Genomic DNA, 6,000 nt, shown 5'->3' with positions numbered 1-6,000 from the left:
TTTTATAGCGTTTCGCTTTGGCTTTCCCCGGCAGCGGTGCCAAAAATACTTGATGTGTGCTAGGTGTACTAGGAAATAGTATTATTTTTACAACGAAATACTATAAAATACGATACAATTTTACACAAGATATTTATTTATTTATAGAATGGATATACCTAAACCTTGCTACAACACTTATAGGCAGTGTACCTAATCGTACAGTAGTGTAGTTTTTATTAAGTCCGGTTCGTTCCACAGGGAGACTTTTAAACAAGCTTAACGCTATATTAGTTTTAAATTTATAAAAATACAAATATATATATAAGTGATATTATTATTATAAAAGGGGGTTTTTACCGTTTAATGACCGGTTTGTCGATTTTTAAAACTTTAGTCGCAGTTAAAACCTAATGTAAAATATTAAAAATAAATATAACTTAATTTAAAGCGTAAAGTAAATAACGATAATGAAATTGCGATAAATAAAAGTGCGATAAAATAAAATTGCGATAATTAAAGAGTACGATAATTAAAAGTGTAATTAAATACAATGACAATAAATAAAAGTGCGATAATTAAAAGTGCAATTAAATATGAAATAAAAGAATTATGCTTATTTAAACTTCCATAATCATGATGTTTGACGTGTTGATTTTTAGTTTATTCCCATGGGTTAATTGTTCTTTGTCCTGGATTATTCAATATGTCCATACGGATTTGTCCATAATAGTCCATCAGTCATAATCATAAAATGTGGAAGTCTTCGCCAAATTATTCTTATACCCGAAGTCAAATATTCCAACTAATTGGGGATTTGAATTGTAACAAGGTTTTAATACTTTGTTTAATGAATACACCAGGTTATCGACTGCGTGTAAACCAAGGTTTTACTACTTTGTTAACAATTACACCAATTACCCTTGAATGTAATCCACCCCTATTTCAACAAGTCTACTAACTATTAATCCAGTTCCGTGTCCGGTAAAATGAACAATTATTGGTATTTATAGATATCCCGCCCACCGTGCCCAGTCAAGCGTATGTGGTTATATATAAATACATCAAATTATAAGTCTATATATTAAATTAACGAGGTATCATTTAGTTAATATAAAGCCCATTAATAGCCCATAGTCAAATTTCCACAAGTGTCGTTCTTTTGTCCAAACCCCAATTATGGTACAAAGCCCAATTACCTAATCTTAATATTTTTAGCCCAACATCATGATTACTTCGTCTTAAATAAGCATAATAATAACTTAGCTACGAGATATTAAATTAAAAATAACATTAACCATAACTTATAGTGATTAAAAATAGCGTAGCGTTACACGGACAGAATTTCGACTTACACCCTTACAACATTCGCTAACATACCCTTATTATTAGAATTAAAATTAAAATTAAAATTAAAATTATAATATATATATATATATATATATATATATATATATATATATATATATATATATCTTTACGTATGATGAAAAGAAAAAGAAGTGTAAAATATCGATCGAATGTGTTGCCTTTTATAGGCCCCATTTCAGTTTTGGTGTGCTCCGCGATCTCAAAGGGTTTCTCCTTCACATCTCCGCGATCGCGGAGTAGTAGATTGCAGCTCATCCAAGTTTGGCTCCTAGCTTGCCGACGAATTTTTTAATAAATAAATATAATATATATATAATTTTAAGAATTATTTATATATTATATTATATTTATATGCATAGTTGACTTGTAATTTTCGCTCCGTTGCATCGTGCATTGAAAGTTAACTTAGGTCCCGGTTCCGGATTTTTGAACGTCCTTGCGTACAATTTAATATCTTGTACTTTTCGTTTTGTAACTTGTACTTTTGTCATTTCTAGACGCTTCTCATCAATAAATTGAACCTCTTGGATTGTACTTTGTACTTTTGAGCTTTTTGGTCGTTTGCGTCTTTAAATCGTCGAATCTGGTGAAGACACCTTTTGTCTTCACCTTTTAATATTTAAACGAATATCACTTGTAAATTGAACAATTGCAACTAAAAGCTTGTCTTTCTTGAGGAATAATGCTATGAATTATGTGTTCGTTTTTAGCATTATCAATCACCATCCCCATTGAACTCTTACTTGCTGCTGCTACAACATGCTGTCCTTTCCCATTCAAAGCAGGATATCACTTGTGTGCAATCAAACATCATCACAAGCAAGACATTACTGGTTTCTGTTTTCTTTCGAATAAAAACCAAAATCATCACAATCAAACATCATAAACACTAATCATTATAAACCAAACTGCAACTGTTCGATACAATTATTACTTCCAGTTACCTATTGAAGACAAGAACCAAAACAAAACAATCATCTCCAAATTGTAACTAAATATTATTACTCGTCTTAAATTCTGATCGAATAAGGAAGAATTGAAATCATTATTGTCATTACATCAAAACTCACCAAGAACATCCCTTATTACGGTTAGGTTTGATTTTTTTTTTTTTTTTAAAAAAAAATCACAGAATATGTATATATAGATGTAGTGATATGAAATTAGAAAACTATTAACAAATCAATTACCTATTTCACCGATTAATGAATTGATTACCTGATCCATTGAGGAAGGATGATGATCGATTGATGATGGATGATGAAGAATCGATGACCTGCTGTTTTCCTGTTCATCATCGAGCAACAACGAAACCGCTTGTATTATCTTCGACTTTCATTATAACCCACAACTAAACCAACACATCATCAAAACAAACCTGCTATTGCTACAACTGCAGCCTTCTTCTGTTTCTGATTCGAAGAAATCCCATAAAAAAAATCTTTTTAATTATTGTTGTTGCCTCTTTTCACCACCTGCAAATGATTATCGTGGATGATGAAAAATAAAACAATGAATGATGATGGAAGTCGCTGTATAATAAAGAAGATAAAGGATGAGGAGGCGTACAAACGATCCCCTTTTTGTTTCTCATTTTTTTTGCTGCCGACATCTAATCCCATCAGTGGGTGGTCATGGATTGATCTTGGGCCGAGTTATTTAAACTGTTGGGCTGCTATTCTCTGTTGGGCCATGATCTATTGATGTTTTCGGTTGGGCTGAAGAGTGTACTGGTTAAATAAATTAAGTTGTATCATAGATTAGAAAGAAAAAAACGAAGTTGGAGGAGTGGTGTGGGTATTGTCGGGTGTGCGAGAGGTCGGGAGTTCGAGACCAAATTGAGCCATTTCTTTTTATTTCTAATATTGGAGGTAGTTCTCAAATTTTAATTTGATTATTAATATTATTATTATTATTATTATTATTATTATTATTATTATTATTATTATTATTGTTATGTTAATTGTTATAATTACTATTATAAATTCAAATTATTATTAGTAATAAAGTTAAAATCATTATTATTAATATCATTATTATTATTACAATTAATAGAATTATTAACATTATTATCTTCATTAGCAATACTACGTATTATCATTATTATCATTTTTATTAAAATTATTATTAACAATATTACTATTATCTTTAAACTAGTATTATTACAAGTAATAATTTTATAAAGCAAAAGATATATATATAAGTATAAATATAATTATTATATATATATAAAGTATACTAATACTACTTAAAATTTCGTTTTTAACTAATAACATTAATTAAAAATCAAATAAGTATCATAATGTAATATAAGCATTAATAAAATTATATATAAGAATATTAATCTTAATACATAAAATAATATGTATATATATAATTGTTTAAATTACGATTATTTATTTTAACATACATATATACAAATGATATAGGTTCGTGAATCCAAGGCCAACCTTGCATTGTTTAGTTGTTCAATGTCGTTATATGTATTTTTACTACAAAATACATTAGGTGAGTTTCATTTGCTCCCTTTTTAAATACTTCTGCAATATATATTTTTGGGACTGAGAATACATGCGCTGCTTTTATAACTGTTTTACGAAATAAACACAAGTAAATGAAACTACATTCTATGGTTGAATTATTAAATCGAATATGCCCCTTTTTAGTCTGGAAATCTAAGAATTAGGGAACAGACACCCTAATTGACGTGAATCCTAAAGATAGATCCATCGGGCTCAACAAGCCCCATCCAAAGTACCGGATGCTTTAGTACTTCGAAATTTATATCATGTCCGAAGGAGGATCCCGGAATGATGGGGATATTCTTATATGCATATTGTGAATGTCGGTTACCAGGTGTTCAATCCATATGAATGATATTTTTGTCTCTATGCATGGGACGTATGTTTATGAGAAATGGAAATATGAAATCTTGTGGTTTATTAAAATTATGAAATGATTATTTATGTTAAACTAATGAACTCACCAACCTTTTGGTAGACACTTGAAAGCATGTTTATTCTCAGGTATGAAAGAAGTCTTCCGCTGTGCAATTGCTCATTTTAAAGATATTACTTGGAGTCATTCATGACATATTTCAAAAGACGTTGCATTCGAGTCGTTGAGTTCATCAAGATTATTATTAAGTCAACTATAGTTAGATATATTATAAAATGGTATGCACGCCGTCAACTTTCGATGTAATGAAAGATTGTCTTTTCAAAAACGAATGCAATGTTTATAAAATGTATCATATAGAGGTCAAGTACCTCGCGATGTAATCAACTGTTGTGAATCATTGACGGGTTTTCACATCACCTTGTCTAACGCCTCTTCCTAGTGTGAATTCATTTGTCGGTGACCCGTTAACAAGAATTGAAACGAATGCCGAACTAAGACAAGATAAGATCCATCTACGCCATTTACACTCGAACCCCATACTCTTCATTACCTCCATTAAAAATTCCCAATTAATGCAATCAAAGGCTTTCTCAAAATCAACCTTAAAAATGATCCCTTTATGTTTCTTTGTTTTGAGAAAGTCGATGCATTCATTCATAATTAGCGCCCCATCCAATATAAATCTACCTTTGAGGAATGCACTTTGCTCCGGGCCCACAAGATTCGGAATGACTTTTTTCAAACGATTCAAGAGAATTTTTGCAATAATTTTGTAGTAGCTACCTATGAGACTGATAGGACGATAGTCACCAAGTTTCAATAGGTCGTTCTTTTTAGGGATTAGAGTGATAAAAGACGCATTACATCCCTTCGAGAACTCGCCTGTTTCCCAAAACCACGATATAGCATTTACAAGATCAACCTTTATAATATCCCAAAACTTCTTGTAAAATCTAAGATTAAAGCCATCGGGACCCGGGGCTTTCGAACTTCCACAATCAGGAACGGCGTCATGAATTTCTTTCTCATCAAAAGGTCCCTCTAAATTACATGCTTCAGCCTCGGTTAGAACATTGTAACAGAGATCATCAAGGCTAGGCCTCTCCACATACGGTTCCTCGAATCTACTCTTGAAGTAGCTAAATATTTTAGCTTTGATGTCATCTGGTCGATCATTCTACACCCCGTTGATCATAAGACCTCTAATCATGTTGGTGTTGATCCTTCTCCTAATCGTCGAATGAAAGAACTTTGTATTTTCATCTCCGTCCATAACCCACTTGATACGTGCCTTTTACCTTATCATATTAGATTTGATGTTTTCCTTCTCGAACCACTTCTTCCTAGCTTCCCTCCATAATTTTAGTTCATCCTCATTCAAAACTCGAACCTCAGCTTGCTGCTCTAATCCGTTAGCAATCGACATATGCTGCTCTATCTCCCCGTCTATGTGATGGAACTTATTCTTACTCCAATCTTTAAGATCCATCTTCACGTTTTTTAATTTGTTTTTGAATAAGCTGTCTTTTCTACTACCACCCACCACACTCGTGTCCCAAGCCTTTGAAATAACCTCCACAACATCATCTTCGTTAAACCAAATGTCAAAAACTTTAAACGGTTTCGGACCAAAGTTACGCTCATCGTCTTTAAGAATTAACGGGCAGTGGTCTGATAAGTGTCGATCCACCACCATTACGGTCAAGTCTCTCCAAATAGAGATGAACTTGTCGTTTGTGAGAAACCGAT

Source organism: Rutidosis leptorrhynchoides, chromosome 9 (genome assembly GCF_046630445.1).
Source record: "Rutidosis leptorrhynchoides isolate AG116_Rl617_1_P2 chromosome 9, CSIRO_AGI_Rlap_v1, whole genome shotgun sequence".
Classification (NCBI taxonomy): Eukaryota; Viridiplantae; Streptophyta; class Magnoliopsida; order Asterales; family Asteraceae; genus Rutidosis; species Rutidosis leptorrhynchoides.
Note: the sequence above shows the minus strand (reverse complement) of the source record.